Genomic DNA, 18,269 nt, shown 5'->3' on the forward strand with positions numbered 1-18,269 from the left:
ATAAAGGATCGCTACATTTAACATTTAACTTGTTCTCAACTTGCCTACCTGGTTAAATAAAGGCGAAAAAAAACAGAAAAAGAAAAAAAAAACAGGGGACATGGACACATATTGTAAAGACTTGTTTTCATGTCTGATTATTTAATCCCTATGTGGTGTTCATGTCTTTGTTATTCAGCCAATGTTCACGGGTCTGATGGACCCACAACATTATTAGGTTTTTAAAACAATACAGCCATAACAATTTACATAAAAAATACTTAATACTTAGATGTTGACTTATATCAATTACAAGCAATAGAGACAGCATACCTTTTTTAAATATTTTCCATTTACCTACTAGATCACATTTATCAATAAAAGCGCTATTATTAAAAAAAAAAAGAAAAAAAAAGAGATTTTTGTAAACAAAAATCCATGATAATCAGGACATGGGTGGAATAAATCATGTTAATCTTCAACAAATATAAATGAAACAAGGTTTTCATCACTATTGATGTTTATTGCTTTGAACTGAACATATTGGAAGGACACATTTTACATACAGTATTTCATGGAAATGACAAATCAGCACCATTGAACACAAATTAAGGCACACCACATGAGGGACAGAGTTTTACCATGTGTGTGTTGCAAATATTTCTTGCACTTGATGCATGGGTACCGTGTCTTCCTGTTCTTCTTGGGTCTGCACACATTGCAGCGCTTCCACAATCTAGAACGATAAAAATACTTTAGTTCAGGAATTTTATTAACATCTCCCTCACTCACACTTCCTTCCTGTATTGGAGTTGTTGGTTCTGTGGGTCGGGGCGGATGGGGAAACAGCATCCTCCTCCTGAATCCTCCTCATGATGGCTGCAGAAGCTGGGGTCCTTGGGATATGTTTCCTCCTCTGGATTTGAGGTCTTACCAACGCCTTGCCCAGCTCCTCGAGAAAGAGCAGTCTCCTCTGGAGCTTCCCTCTGTTCCAATCTGGGTTCAACACCATCCAGATGATAAACGCGTTGTACACCGAGATGTCCAAGATGTTGAAGAATATCACAAGTGGCCAGCGTAGGGTTCTTCTTTTGCAGCTGTAGCCAGTCACCAGCTTGTCTAAATTGTCCACCACTCCTTTTGTTGCATTGTAATCCATTATGATTTCTGGTATTTGATGTTCCTGGCCACAGATTCTCCCATCTCTATGCAAGCGTACTCATGAGTATCACATCTTTGCCTTTCTTTGGTACGTACGACACTAGGGATGTGTCGGCCATGAACACAAACTTATAGGAATTGATAGGCCTGTTCTGTGTATTCAACAGCTGAGTGTGGAGCTCTTGTTTTTTCATACTGTTCCTACCATCGTCCGCTTCCTCTTTAGGAGCTCCTGTCCCACCTTTTACGAAGCAAAAAAGTTATCGCAAGTGATGTTGTGGCCATGGAGTCCCTGTGTCACGTCCAGGACAACCCTCATCCCTTGGTTCTTCTCAGGGACTCCTCCATCTGGCTTCCCAATATACACTTGCAAGTTCCACGCATATGATGAAGCAGCATCACAGACAGCCCAGATCTTGATTCCATATTTTGTGGGTTTAGACGGTATGTACTGCCTGAAGGGTCAGCGGCCCCTAAATGGCATAAGCTGCTCATCAACCCTCATCAACACAAGGTCCTAAACGATATCATAACCGCCATCGATAAGAGACATTACTGTGCAGCCGTATTCATCGACCTGGCCAAGGCTTTCGACTCTGTCAATCACAACATTCTTATTGGCAGATTCAACAGCCTTGGTTTCTCAAATGATTGCCTCGCCTGGTTCACCAACTACTTCTCTGATAGAGTTCAGTGTGTCAAATCGGAGGGCCTGTTTTCCGGACCTCTGGCAGTCTCTATGGGGGTGCCACAGGGTTCAAATCTTTGGCCGACTTTCTTCTCTGGATACATAAATGATGTCGTTCTTGCTGCTGGTGATTCTTTGATCCACTTCTACGCAGACGACACCATTCTGTATACCTCTGGCCCTTCTTTGGACACTGTGTTAACTAACCTCCAGACGAGCTTCAATCCCATACAACTCTCCTTCCGAGGCCTACAACTGCTCTTAAATGCAAGTAAAACTAAATGCATGCTCTTCAACCGATCGCTGCCCTCACCTGCCCGCCCGTCCATCATTACTACTCTGGACGGCTCTGACTTAGAATATGTGGACAACTACAAATACCTAGGTGTCTGGTTAGACTGTAAACTCTCCTTCCAGACTCACATTAAACATCTCCAATCCCAAATTAAATCTAGAATCGGCTTCCTATTTCGCAACAAAGCATCCTTCACTCATGCTGCCAAACATACCATCGTAAAACTGACCAGCCTACCTCGACTTCGGCGATGTCATTTACAAAATAGCCTCCAACACTCTACTCAACAAATTGGATGCAGTCTATCACAGTGCCATCCGTTTTCATCTTCTGAAGTGGAAGACGCTCCTTCCACACCAGCTTCTCTCTCAGCAAATATTATTTCTATGGCCCTCTGAGAAGAGATTATTTTTGCCATACTGACTGATTGTGGTAAGGAGCCACACATGCAAGCTATTTATTTGTTGTGTCCCTCCCCCAATTTGCACCAGGCTGGGGTAGAGTACAATACATTATTTCGATACATTGTAAAAAAATATATTCTATTTCAATAACATTGTGCAGGTTCCCGCAAGACATTGTGTAGTTTCACACACTACAAAGGGCAAATAGTGCGAGAAAAGCATGAGACAGGCTGACAGGCAGGAAGACAGACAGACAGGGAGACAGACTGACAGGCAGGAAGACAGACAGGCAGGGAGACAGACTGACAGGCAGGGAGACAGACAGACAGGGAGACAGACTGACAGGCAGGAAGACAGACAGGCAGGGAGACAGACTGACAGGCAGGGAGACAGACAGGCAGGGAGACAGGCTGACAGATAGGAAGACAGACAGGCAGGGAGACAGACTGACAGGCAGGGAGACAGACAGGCAGGGCGACAGATAGGCAGGGAGACAGACTGACAGGCAGGAAGACAGACAGACAGGCAGGAAGACAGACTGACAGGCAGGAAGACAGACAGGCAGGGAGACAGACTGACAGGCAGGAAGACAGACAGGCAGGGAGACAGGCTGACAGGCAGGAAGACAGGCTGACAGGTAGGGAGACAGACAGGTTGTTGGTGCTATGTTGAAACAGCAGGACCAGGGAGGAGGAGGACAGAGTGAACGCACACAGCAAATCTTTGTTTTATTTTTTACTTTTTTTAACCTACACACACTTTTCCACACTTTTATTACCCCTATAAATGTGTAGGGGGGTCCAGTGGACCAGAACACCACATATGTAATATAAATGTGTAGGGGGGGCCCAGTGGACCAGAACACCACATATGTAATATTAATGTGTAGGGGGCCCAGTGGACCAGAACACCACATATGTAATATTAATGTGTAGGGGGGCCCAGTGGACCAGAACACCACATATGTAATATTAATGTGTAGGGGGGCCCAGTGGACCAGAACACCACATATGTAATATTAATGTGTAGGGGGGTGCACAATGTGCACTGAATGAAAATGTGTTATTCTTCATGTTCTTCACAGAAAATGAGTCAAGGCCAATGAGTCTCAGTTTGAAAATATAATTCATTGTATAATTGTTCTTTTAGTAAACATTGAAAATAGGTCCCACAGATCCGAATACCACACAAAGGTTAATACACTTAAACGTTATGTCCCACTCTTCAGGAACAGCCGTGAAAAGTGACCAAATGATCTACTGAAACTACCGTGATGAGAGTTGTGAACGGTGGCTTTCCTTCCTTCCACCAGTCAGTCAGTTAGTCAGTCATTCTAGTGCACCAGGGGTGGAATTGGAAAATAACGCAAACCATTTTGACATGAAAATGTAATTAAATGCTAGAATTTTACATTCATTTGTTCCCAGATCCTTCTCCAATTATATTCCTGAATATTTCCTCTGTTATGTACTGTAACAGGTTAGTGCAGGAGGTAGATTATGTACTGTAACAGGTTAGTGCAGGAGGTAGATTATGTGCTGTAACAGGTTAGTGCAGGAGGTAGATTATGTACTGTAACAGGTTAAGGCAGGAGGTAGATTATGTACTTTAACAGGTTAGTGCAGGGGGTAGATTATGTACTGTAACAGGTTAAGGCAGGAGGTAGATTATGTACTTTAACAGGTTAGTGCAGGGGGTAGATTATGTACTGTAACAGGTTAGTGCAGGAGGTAGATTATGTACTTTAACAGGTTAGTGGAAGAAGGTAGATTATGTACTGTAACAGGTTAGTGCAGGAGGTAGATTATGTACTGTAACAGGTTAGTGCAGGAGGTAGATTATGTACTGTAACAGGTTAGTGCAGGAGGTAGATTATGTACTGTAACAGGTTAAGGCAGGAGGTAGATAATGTACTGTAACAGGTTAGTGCAGGGGGTAGATTATGTACTGTAACAGGTTAGTGCAGGAGGTAGATTATGTACTTTAACAGGTTAGTGCAGGGGGTAGATTATGTACTGTAACAGGTTAGTGCAGGAGGTAGATAATGTACTGTAACAGGTTAGTGCAGGAGGTAGATTATGTACTTTAACAGGTTAGTGCAGGGGGTAGATTATGTACTGTAACAGGTTAAGGCAGGAGGTAGATTATGTACTGTAACAGGTTAGTGCAGGAGGTAGATTATGTACTGTAACAGGTTAGTGCAGGAGGTAGATTACGTACAGCCTTCCCTGTAGCTCAGTTGGTAGAGCATGGTGTTTGCAACAACAGGGTTGTGGGTTCGATTCCCACGGGGGGCCAGCACAGAAAAAAATATATATAAATAAAAAATAATAATGTATGAAATTGTATGAAATGTATGCATTCACTACTGTAAGTCCCTCTGGATAAGAGCGTCTGCTAAATGACTAAAATGTAAATGTAAAAAAATGTACTGTAACAGGTTAGTGCCGGAGGTAGATTATGTACTGTAACAGGTTAGTGGAAGGAGGTAGATTATGTACTGTAACAGGTTAGTGCCGGAGGTAGATTATGTACTGTAACAGGTTAAGGCAGGAGGTAGATTATGTAAATGGGTAAGAGCTGATAAATATGCATGTGAACTCTTGTGGCCATGGCCTAGTTATTATAATGTAGAAAGAATCAGTGATTCCTTCCTAGTGGTGCTGTGCTAGCCTGTGGGTGTAATCTCCTTCCAGTATGGTCTCTGTCATCACAGCATTGTGTCCTCACTTCGACCTGCTTGCATTGGCTCTCCTCACGCTGTGGTCTATGGTAAATATCTTGCTATAGCTAGAATAGTGTGATCAATATCACTGTGTAATCAATATCTGTAGATCAGATGACAATTTGTCAAAGCAACAAAAAAAATGTTGCAAAATGATCTGCTACGTGGAAAAGTCACGTTACAGGAAACCTTGTTTGCACTATTGCATGACTCTCGGTCACTAGAACGCACATATCTCTAATGCCAATTACTTCATGGCACTTATTAACGCTCTACCAGTCTGAAATCTCTCGGTGCTGTGAAGGGATATAGAGCATTGAAATGAGGCTGTGATTGGGTCCAAGACATGCAGAGCAGTGGTGGTGGGTGACACAAGCAGAGAGAGGTCCTCTCCACTCAGGATCCTTCAGGAGGCAGAGAGAGATCCTCTCAGGATCCTTCAGGAGGCAGAGCGAGATTCTCTCAGGATCCTTCAGGGGGCAGAGAGAGATCCTCTCAGGATCCATCAGGAGGCAGAGAGAGATCCTCTCAGGATCCATCAGGAGGCAGAGAGAGATCCACTCAGGATCCTTCAGGAGGCAGAGAGAGATCCACTCCTCTCAGGATCCTTCAGGAGGCAGAGAGAGAGATCATCTCAGGATCCTTCAGGAGGCAGAGAGAGATCCTCTCAGGATCCTTCAGGAGGCAGAGAGAGATCCTCTCAGGATCCTTCAGGAGGCAGAGAGAAATTCTCTCAGGATCCGCCAGCATAGTGACAGATTCAGTCTAACAGAGGTAGTCTGCTCCAGGCTACGGGGCTAGCTAGTGAGCACACTGCTATCTTTCCTCTGCTCTCCTATTGGCCATGGCTGCCGGGTACAACACGCTCTCTGAGCGCCATGACGGGGCGTTGGACATGCTGCTGGAGCAATTCCGTGGGTTGTATGGGGGGGCAGCCTTCCATGGTGTTAACCCCACCGCCCCTCAAACTCTCGGAGGATAGCAGCACCACCACACTGGCCACTCCACCTTCCCGGGAGCCCCGTTTACCTCCCCCGGAACGACGCAATGGAGAGCCAAGCACCTGTCGGGTGTTTTTAGCTCAGTGTGCCCACATTTTCGAGCCTCAGCCCCCCTCCTTCCCTTCGGATCACTCCAAGGTAACCTAACCTCATCACGCTGATGTCTGGGAGGGCTCTCACCGGGGCTACCGTCATATGGGAACAACAGCCAGCCATGTGCGTGAGTCTGGAGGGGTTTGTGGTAGAGGTGAGAAAGGTTTTTGATGCCCCGTTCTCCGGTAGAGATACTGCCCGGAAGCTAATCCAGCTCCAGAAGGCCGCCCGCAGAGTGGCCAACAATGCAGTGGATTTCTGCACTTTGGCAGCGGAGAGTGCGTGGAACCAGGAAGCACTGTTCGACATGTCCCTGCACAACGTTTCGGAGGAGGTTAATAAGGATGAGCATGCTGCTTGGGAGTTACCCACGGATCTTGACTCGATAAACGTTCACAAAAAACATAACAATTATTTTAAGAATTATAGATACAGAATGCACTCGCTATATGCGCTCGCTATATGCACTCACTATGTCCGATTTTAAAATAGCTTTTCGGTGAAAGCACATTTTGCAATATTCTAAGTAGATAGCCCGGCATCACAGGGCTAGCTATTTAGACACCCAGCAAGTTTAGCACTCACCAAAGTCAGTTTTACTATAAGAAAAATGTTATTACCTTTGCTGTTCTTCGTCAGAATGCACTCCCAGGACTTCTACTTCAATAACAAATGTTGGTTTGGTCCCAAATAATCCATTGTTATATCCAAATAGCGGCGTTTTGTTCTTGCGTTCAAGACACTATCCGAAAGGGTAAATAAGGGTTACGCGCCCGACGCGTTTTTGACAAAAGAATTCTAAATATTCCATTACCGTACTTCGAAGCATGTCAACCGCTGTTTAAAATAAATTTTTATGCCATTTTTCTCGTAAAAAAGCGATAATATTCCGACCGGCAAAGCGTGTTTACGTTCAGAGAGAGAGAAAGTAAAAGCATGGGATCCCCTCGTGCACGAGCCTCAGTCTGATGGCCCTCTGATCGACCACCATCCAAACGCGCTAAAGTTTTTCAGCCAGCGGCTGGAATTACATCATTCAGCTTTTTCCCGGGTTCTGAGAGCCTATGGGAGCCGTAGGAAGTGTCACGTTACAGCAAAGATCCTAAATGTTCAATAAACAGAGCCAAGAAGCCCAAGGAATGGTCAGAGAGGGTACTTGCTGTTTGGAATCTTCTCAGGTTTTTGCCTGCCATATGAGTTCTGTTATACTCACAGACACCATTCAAACAGTTTTAGAAACTTTAGGGTGTTTTCTATCCAAAGCCAATAATTATATGCATATTCTAGTTACTGGGCAGGAGTAGTAACCAGATTAAATCGGGTACGTTTTTTATCCGGCCGTGCAAATACTGCCCCCTATCCCCAACAGGTTAATCGGCACTTTACCCAGTCTTACAACACCCTGGCTCCCCGTCTGCACTCACCTCTACCAAGGTCCCGTTCACGTGACTAGGTGTTCCGGGACCTTAAACACCGCTTCACCAATGCTCCTATCCTGGTTCATCCTGACCCTTCCCGTCAGTTCGTGGTGGGAAAACAACCCCAAAGTATGCATGTAAATGAGTTTGGGCCATCTACTTCCATCTCTCTCCAAAAACGTGCCTTCCCTCCAAATAAGTGCAGTCCTGGTTGCATCCTTATCACCTTGACAGCCACTCGTGGATTTCAACCCACCAGGCTCAATTGTTGGGCAAGAAGATCATTCAATTTCACAATTTTTTGACATCATATCTCAGGCTGCTGATGAGCTGAGGGTCAATCTCATCCTCTTCTTCCAAGTCACTGTCAGGCTCCAAATTAACAAAGACATGATCCTCATATTCTGAACATTTTTCATATTCCGAAGTGGAAGACGGTCCTTCCACACTAGCTTCTCTTTCCGCCATTTTTTTATTTTTTATATGGCCCTCTGAGCAGAGATTATTTTTGCCGTACTGACTGATTGTGGTAAGGAGCCACACATTCAAAGATATTTATTTGTTGTGTCCCTTTCTACCTGGCTGGGGTAGAGTGTGGGGAAAATACAGATTTGTTTTTACAATGTATCTAAATAATGTATTGTAATAACATTGTGCAGGTTCCCGCAAGACATTGTGTAGTTTCACACATTACAAAGTGTAAATAGTGCGAGAAAAGCGTGAGACAGGCTGACAGGCAGGAAGACAGACAGGTTACTGGTGCTATGTTGAAACAGCAGGACCAGGGAGGAGGAAGACAGAGTGAAGTCAAGCAGTAAACATTTTTGTTTCATTTTTTATTGTTTCACCTACACACAAACTTTTCCACACTTTTATTACCCTTGGACCCGAACACCACATATGTAATATAAATGTGTAGGGGGGGACAGTGTGCACTCAATGAGAAACTCATTGAGCACAAACACAAAGCAAAATGCAGTGCTATCTGGCCCTATATCGACAGTACACCATGGCAAACTATTTGACCATGGTTACTGATCAAAACCTTAGAAAAACCTTGACAAAGTACAGGCTCAGTGAGCACAGCCTTGAGATTGAGAAGGGTAGATACAGGAAAACCTGGCTCCCTGTAGAGGAAAGGATGTGCAACCACTGCACAACAGCAGAACCTGAGACGGAGCTGCATTTCCTGACAAAATGTAAAACATGTCAAAGACCTCTCTGATGAGGATAGACTACCCATCCTGTTGGGGGAGGATGCAGAGAGCTGTGTGTTGGCTGCGCACTACATTGCTGCCTGCCATAAGATGAGGGACAGTGTCTGACAGACCAATCAACCTGCACATGTCCTCTATGGTTATTGTTGTTGTTCAATGTATGGTTATTTTGACCATTGATTATTGTTGTTTAGTGATTGTCCCTTTGACAATATTGATTATTATTATTTTAATTATGTTATTCATGTTAATCTCCAAAGTAAGATTTGGTAATATGTACATTGTTACGTCATGCCAATAAAGCAAATTGAATTACATTGAGAGAGCGAGAGCGAGAGAGAGAGAACTCCCCCTCTGTGAAAGGGGTTCTGCATGGAACCAAAAAAGGTTCTACTTGGAACCAAAATGGATCTACCTGGAACCCAAAAGGTGTTCTTCAAAGAATTCTCCCACAGGGACAGCTGAATAACCATTTTAGGGTCTAGATATACCTTTTTTCGGCGAGTTTAAGAAGTGTGCCGTATTCAGCCGTCTGATGCCTCTGTACGTCCCCCTGTCCCCTTTCTCATGGTAAACCCTCTGCACGTTCCCCTGTTCCCTTTCTCATGGTAAACCCTCAGTGTTTCCAGAAAATAAGAGAAAACAGTGACTCATGGCTGAGTGTTGGGATAGAGCTGCTTAGAATGTTAATTACACAGGATGAATTAAACACAAACTTTCCTTGCTGGCTCTACTTACTCTCACAACACTCTCTCTCTCTGGCTCTCTCTCCCTCTCTCCCTCTCCCTCTCTCTCTGGCTCTCTCTCCCTCTCTCCCTCTCCCTCTCTCCCTCTCTCTCTCTCACAACACTCTCTCTGGCTCTCTCTCCCTCTCTCCCTCTCTCTCTCTCACAACACTCTCTCCCTCTCTCCCTCTCTCTCTCTCACAACACTCTCTCTGGCTCTCTCTCCCTCTCTCTCTCTCACAACACTCTCTCTCTCTGGCTCTCTCTCCCTCTCTCACAACACTCTCTCTCTCTGGCTCTCTCTCCCTCTCTCACAACACTCTCTCTCTCTGGCTCTCTCTCCCTCTCTCACAACACTCTCTCTCCCTGGCTCTCTCTCCCTCTCTCTCTCTCACAACACTCTCTCTCTCTGGCTCTCTCTCCCTCTCTCTCTCTCACAACACTCTCTCTGGCTCTCTCTCCCTCTCTCTCTCTCTCTCTCACAACACTCTCTCTCAGAACACTCTCTCTGGCTCTCTCTCTGGCTCTCTCTCTCTGGCTCTCTCTCCCACTTACTTTCTCTCTCTCTCCCACTTACTTTCTCTCTATCTCTCTCTCTGGCTCTCTCTCTCCCTCTCTCTCTCGCACAACGCTCTTCCTCTCCCCCTCTTACTTTCTCTGTCTCTCTGTCTCTGTCTCCCTCTTACTTTCTTTCTCTCTCTCTCTCTCTCTCTCTCTCTCTCTCTCTCTCTCTTTGTCTCTCTCTCCATCTCTCTTTCTCTGTCTCTCCCTCTCTCTTTCTCTATCTCTCTCTCTCTCTGGCTCTTTCTCCCTCTTACTTTCTCTGTCTCTCTCTCTCTCTTTCTCTCTCTCAATTCAATTCAATTCAATTTATTTCAAGGGCTATATTGGCATTGGAAAAACATATTTGCATTGCTAAAGCAAGTGAAATAGATAATTAACAAAAGTGAAATAAACAATAAAAAAATATATGTATCTTTCTCTTTCTCTCTCTCTCTCTCTCAAATAAATGCAATTAATTGTAAGGGCTTTATTAGCATGGGAAACACATGTTAACATTGCCAAAGCAAGTGAAGCACATACTAAACAAAAGTGGCAATACAATACACATTTTCTATATTTCCGCCTGACTGACGTGCCCAAAGTAAAATGCCTGTTGCTCAAGCCCTGAAGCCAGGATATGCATATAATTGGTACCATTAGAAAGAAAACACTCTGAAGTTTGTAGAAATGTTAACTTGTTATGGATAGGGGGCAGTATTTTCACGGCCGGATAAAAAACGTCCCCGATTTAATCTGATTATTACTCCTGCCCAGAAACTAGAATATGCATATAATTATTAGCTTTGGATAGAAAACACTCCAAAGTTTCTAAAACTGTTTGAATGGTGTCTGTGAGTATAACAGAACTCATTTGGCAGGCCAAAACCTGAGAAGATTCCAAACAGGAAGCGCCCTCTCTGACTATTTCTTGGCCTTCTTGATCATCTCTATCCAAAACAGGGGATCTCTGCTGTAACGTGACATTTTCTAACGCTCCCATAGGCTCTCAAAAGGCGCCAGACCGTTGAATGATGACTTTGCAGGCCATGGCTGAAAAACAATAGCGCATTTGGATAGTGGTCGACCTGAGAACAATGAGACTGCGGGGGCGTGCACGAGAAGACTCCATGTTTTTATTTTTTCGTCTTTGAACGAAAACAGGGTTTCCCGGTCAGAATATTATCGCTTTTTTACGAGAAAAATCGCATAAAAATAGATTTTAACCTCTCTAGGGTAAGTGGGACGAAATCGTCCCAACTATGTACCAGCCAGTGGAATCCTGTGGCGTGTTATTCAAATACCTTAGAAATGCTATTACTTCAATTTCTCAAACATATGACTATTTTAAACCATTTTAAAGACAAGACTCTCGTTAATCTAACCACACTGTCCGATTTCAAAAAGGCTTTACAGCGAAAGCAAAACATTCGATTATGTCAGGAGAGTACCCTGCCAAAAATAATTACACAGCCATTTTCAAAGCAAGCATATATGTCACAAAAACCAAAACCACAGCTAAATGCAGCACTAACCTTTGATGATCTTCATCAGATGACACGCCTAGGACATTATGTTATACAATACATGCATGTTTTGTTCAATCAAGTTCATATTTATATCAAAAACCAGCTTTTTACATTAGCATGTGACGTTCAGAACTAGCATACCCCCCGCAAACTTCCGGTGAATTTACTAAATTACTCACGATAAACGTTCACAAAAAACATAACAATTATTTTAAGAATTATAGATACAGAACTCCTCTATGCACTCGCCATGTCCGATTTTAAAATAGCTTTTCGGTGAAAGCACATTTTGCAATATTCTCAGTAGATAGCCCAGCCATCACGGCTAGCTATTTAGACACCCACCAAGTTTAGCACTCACCAAAGTCAGATTTACTATAAGAAAAATGTTATTACCTTTGTTGTTCTTCGTCAGAATGCACTCCCAGGACTTCTACTTCAATAACAAATGTTGGTTTGGTTCAAAATAATCCATATATGCATATCCTAGCATCTGGGCCTGAGTAGCAGGTAGTTTACTTTGGGCACATTTTTCATCCGGACGTGAAAATAGCGCCCCCAAGCGTAGAGAAATTAATTACATTTTAGGGTATCTGAGGAGACAATAGAAACTTATTTTGACTTGTTTTCACAAAGATTAGCGGTAGCTTTTTGGATTCCTTTCTCTGCATGTTGAACGAGTGGATTACTCAAATCGATGGCGTCAACTAAAATTACTTTTTGGGATATAAAGAAGGATTTTATCTAACAAAACGACACTAGATGTTGTAGCTGTGACCCTTTGGATGACAAATCAGAGGACAATTTTCAAAAAGTAAGTGAATATTTAATCACTAAAGGTGAATTTATGAAACCTGTGCCGGTGGAAAAATATTTTGATGTGGGGCGCCGTCCTCAAACAATCGCATGGCACGATTTCGCTGTAAAGCCTACTGTAAATCAAACAGTGTAGTTAGATTAACAATAATTTAAGCTTTTATCCGATATAAGACACTTGTATGTACCTAAATGAATAATATCCATAATTTGTATGATTATTTATTTGAATTGCGTGCCCTCCAGTTTCACCGGAAGTTGTCACACCTAGCCTTAAGAAGTTTTTAACAGTAAACATTACACTCACAAAAATTCCAAAAGAAGAAAGACATTTCAAATGTCATATTATTTCTTTATACAGAGTTGTAACGATATGCAAATAGTTAAAGTACAAAAGGGAAAATAAATAAACATAAATATAGGTTTATTTACAATGGTGTTTGTTCTTCACTAGTTGCCCTTTTCTTGTGGCAACAGGTCACAAATATTAATGCTGTGATGGCACACGGTGGTATTTCACCCAGTAGATAAGTGACTTTATTAAAATTGGGTTTGTTTTCAAATTCTTTGTGGATCTGTGTAATCTGAGGGAAATATGTGTCTCTTATATGGTCATACATTTGGCAGGAGGTTAGGAAGTGCAGCTCAGTTTCCACCTCATTTTGTGGGCAGTGTGCACATAGCCTGTCTTCTCTTGAGAGCCAGGTCTGCCTACGGCGGCCTTTCTTAATAACAAGGCTATGCTCACTGAGTCTGTACATAGTCAGTATAGCTCCCCTTAAGTTTGGGTCAGTCACAGTGGTCAGGTGTTCTGCCACTGTGTACTCTCTGTTTAGGGCCAAATAGCATTCTAGTTGGCTTTGTTTTTTCGATGATTCTATCCAATGTGTCAAGATTTTTTTTTTTGTTTCCTCATAATTTGTTTGGGTCTAATTGTGTTGCTGTCCTGGGTTCTCTGTGGGGTGTGTTTGTGTTTGTGAACATATCCCCAGAACCAGATTGTTTAGGGGACTCTTCTCCAGGTTCATCTCTGTAGGTGATGGCTTTGTTATGGAAGGTTTCAGATTCTACTAGGATTGAGGGCAATGGGTTCTATAACTGATTCAAGTATTTTTAGACAGATCCTAAATGGTATGTCAAATGTTATGTTTCTTTTGATGGCGTCAAGTCCTTTCAAGTCCTTTCTTGTCCTTTCTTGCCTTGTCTCTCAGACACAGCTTCGTGGAAGTTACCTGTGGTGCTGATATTTAGGCCGAGGTATGTATAGTTTTTTTGTGTGCTCTAGGGCAATGGTGTCTAGATGGAATTTGTATTTGTGGTCCAGGCAACTGGACCTTTTTTTGGAGCAACATTATTTTTGTCTCACTGAGATTTACTGTACAAAATATCTAGGTGTTGCTGCAGGCCCTCCTTGGTTGATGACAAAAGCACCAGATCATCAGTAAACAGAAGACATTTGACTTCAGATTCTAGTAGGGTGAGGCCGGGTGCTGCAGACTTTTCTAGTGCCCTCGCCAATTCGTTGATATATATGATGAAGAGCGTGGGGCTTAAGCTGCATCCCTGTCTCACCCCCCGGCCCTGTGGAAAGAAATGTGTGTTTTTTGACAAATTTAACCGCACACTTGCTGTTTGTGTACATGGATTTGATAATGTTGTATCTTTTTCCCCCAACACCACTTTCCATCAATTCGTATAGCAGACCCGCATGCCAAATTAACTCAAAAGCTTTTAGAAATCAACAAAGCTTGAGAAGACTGGCTTTGTTTTGGTTTGTTTGTTTGTCAATTAGGGTGTGCAGGGTGAATACGTGGTCTGTCGTATGGTAATTTGGTAAAAAGCCAATTTGATATTTGCTCAGTACATTGTTTTCACTGAGAAAATGTACAAGTCTGTTGTTAGTGATAATGTAGAGGATTTCCCCAAGATTGCTGTTGACGCATATCCCACGGTAGTTTTTGGGGTCAAACTTTTGTGGATTGTGGTGATCAGTACTTGGTTCCAAATATTGGGGAAGATGCCAGAGCTAAGGATGATGTTAAAGAGTTTAAGTATAGCCAATTGGAATTTGTTGTCTGTATATTTTATAATTTCATTGAGGATACTACCATCAACACCACAGGCCTTTTTGGGTTGGAGGGTTTGTATTTTGTCCTGTTGTTCATTCAATGTAATTGAAGAATCCAGTGGGTTCTGGTAGTCTTTAATAGTTTATTCTAAGTTTTGTATTTGATCATGTATATGTTTATGCTGTTTGTTTTTTGTAATAGAGCCAAAAAGATTGTAGAAGTGGTATATCTCTCTCCCTCTCTCGCGTTACCTTGCTCTCTTTATCTCTCTCTCTCTCTCTCTTTCTCTGGCTCTCAATCTCTTTTTCTCTGGCTGGCTGGGGTTTATTTACTATTTGAAGGACTTGGAAGCCAGTGAATGTGTTTTAAAAGCTAGTTCCTAAAGACAGAGTGCCCTCACTAGCCTGGCTGCAGTTTTAAGACCTGTTGCAGGATAAATCCTTGCTTCACCAAGGTCTTACATTGTGAAATTGCTGCAGTGCTTATTTGTACTGTAGGCTACATATCTGAATAGGTTAATGTGTCAAACAATGAATTTCTCTACCAAGTTTCCCCTACTGTGCCTGTTTCAGCATGATTCAATTTCATGGCAGTTAAGTATTGTGAGGACAGAATATTACTTGTTCAATTTTTTTTTTAATCTAAATATCATATGAGTAAATTAAGCTTAATAAAAGGAATAATGCTGTGATGTCTTTGGTCTGACATGAACGTTAGAGAATGACCCTTAGTGACAGAGGCTTAACAGAAATAGCCATGACTCACTCAGTGTAATAAATGCCTTAAACACAGAACAGTCATTCACATGAGTCTATATTCACCTCCCCCACTTGGATGTTGTGTCCTCAATACAGATACAGACAGCTCTCCTCCATGTCCTGGTCTGACTACATGGCCATGTCCTGGTCTCACTATAGATACAGACAGCTGTCCTCCATGTCCTGGTCTTACTATAGATACAGACAGCTCTCCTCCATGTCCTGGTCTGACTATAGATACAGACAGCTGTCCTCCATGTTCTGGTCTGACTACAGATACAGACAGCTCCCCTCCATGTCCTGGTCTCACTATAGATACAGACAGCTCTCCTCCATGTCCTGGTCTCACTATAGATACAGACAGCTCTCCTCCATGTCCTGGTCTGACTATAGATACAGACAGCTGTCCTTCATGTCCTGGTCTGACTATAGATACAGACAGCTGTCCTCCATGTCCTGGTCTGACTATAGATACAGACAGCTGTCCTCCATGTCCTGGTCTGACTATAGATACAGACAGCTGTCCTCCATGTCCTGGTCTCACTACAGATACAGACAGCTGTCCTCCATGTCCTGGTCTGACTATAGGTTGGTGCAAAATCTGTGAATCTTCTATACATTTTCTATAAAATAATAAAAGTAACACAGGTAACCCACACTATTGGGTTGTAGACTAGCCGTGAAACTAAATCTAATTAAACAAATAATAATCAGAATATCACTAAAAATATATTAAAAAACATTGCAAACCAAAATTCAGAGAACACAGAACAGAGAGAACAGGGGGAACAGGGAGAACAGAGGGAACACAGAGAACAGAAAGAACAAAGAGAACAGAGAGAACACAAAGTAGAGGGCTAGTCACCTGTCCTACCACTACCTCTTTGTAGTTATATGAGCTCTAGGCTGAGCGTAGCTGATCGTGCAGGTGAGAGACATCAGCAGGTAGCCAATCATCAGGTAGCCAGCCTGGCAGGAAGTCATGTCATTTCCTGGTGAAGCTAACAAGCTCCCAGATTACTTGACCCCCCATGCCACTAACAAGGGCCCTGAGTGGCCAACCTATAGTACATGATGTACATGAAGCTGTGCCCAATAATTGTCTGGGTTGGAGTTCGAGAGGAAATTATAATTAACATCTGATCATATGTGAACGTCCTGGACTTGAATGACCAGTACATACAAAGACAGGAAGAGGAGAGGAAGAAAACCATTTAAAATATTTACATTTCATTTTTTAAATGATGTTCTACTAATTAAGATATTCAATGATGGGTCCAGAAATTGTCCATCTGCGATTTTGTTTCCTGTGTGAGATTGAAGTAAGTATACAATCTAGAGAATTTAACTAAGCGAAACAAAAATGTGGGCAAGTTGACAAATGATTAATAGAGGCAACAACAACAATGACTGATGAATCATAGAAACAGTAGGGTTGAAGCTCCCAGCCTTCAGGACAGGACTAGTTTCTATATCCAGATTCATAAAGCCCTCTCGTCCCAGTAAGCCTTTTCCACAGGGGAAATGTCCAGGCTGCCGCGTTAGACAATTACGCGGAGAAGAAAGATTAGTGGCACTGACTAATGTTCTACAATCAGGAGCTAAAGACTCCTATTCATCTCCACCGCCACGGAACAAAGAGAACAGAGAGAACACAGAGAACAGGGAGAACACAGAGAACAGAGAGAACACAGAGAACACAGAGAACACAGAAAACAGAGAGAACACAGAAAACAGAGAGAACACAGAGAACAGAGAGAACACAGAGAACACAGAGAACACAGAGAGCAGAGAGAACACAGAGAACAGAGAGAACAGAGAGAACACAGAGAACAGAGAGAACAGAGAGAACACAGAGAACACAGAACACAGAGCACAGAGAGAAGAGAGAACAGAGAGAACACAAAGAATAGAGAGAACACAGAGAACAGGGAGAAGAGAGAACTATCACGGCTCAGGATAAGACCCAGATGCAGAGAGTTCAAAATAACAACAGGAGGCAAAGGGCTCTGAGACACAGTTGAAGTCGGAAGTTTACATACACCTTAGCCAAATACATTATAACTCCGTTTTTCACAATTCCTGACATTTAATCCCAATAAAATTTTTCTGTCTTATGTCAGTTAGGATCACCACTTTATTTTAATAATGTGAAATGTCAGAATAATAGTAGAGAGAATTATGTATTTCAGCTTTTATTTCTTTCATCACATTCCCAGTGGGTCAGAAGTTTACATACACTCAATTAGCATTTGGTAGCATTGCCTTTAAATTGTTTAACTTGGGTCAAACATTTCAGGTAACCTTCCACAAGCTTCCCACAATAAGTTGGGTGAATTTTGGCCCATTCCTCCTGACAGAGCTGGTGTAACTGAGTCAGGTTTGTAGGCCTCCTTGCTCGCACACGCTTTTCCAGTTCTGCCCACAGATTTTCTATAGGATTGAGGTCAGGGCTTTGTGACGACCACTCCAATACCTTGACTTTGTTGTCCTTAAGCCATTTTGCCACAACTTTGGAAGTATGCTTGGGGTCATTGTCCATTTGGAAGACCCATTTGCGACCAAGCTTTAACTTCCTGACTGGTGTCTTGAGATGTTGCTTCAATATATCCACATAATTTTCATTCCTCAGGATGCCATCTTTTTGTGAAGTGCACCAGTCCCTCCTGCAGCAAAGCACCCCCACAACATGATGCTAACACCCCCGTGCTTCACGGTTGGGATGGTGTTCTTCGGCTTGCAAGCCTCCCCTTTTTCCTCCAAATATAATGATGGTCATTATGGCCAAACGTTTCTATTTTGGTTTCATCAGACCAGAGGACATTTCTCCAAAAAGTACGATCTTTGTCCC

This window comes from Salmo trutta, chromosome 14, assembly GCF_901001165.1.
Source record: "Salmo trutta chromosome 14, fSalTru1.1, whole genome shotgun sequence".
NCBI lineage: Eukaryota > Metazoa > Chordata > Actinopteri > Salmoniformes > Salmonidae > Salmo > Salmo trutta.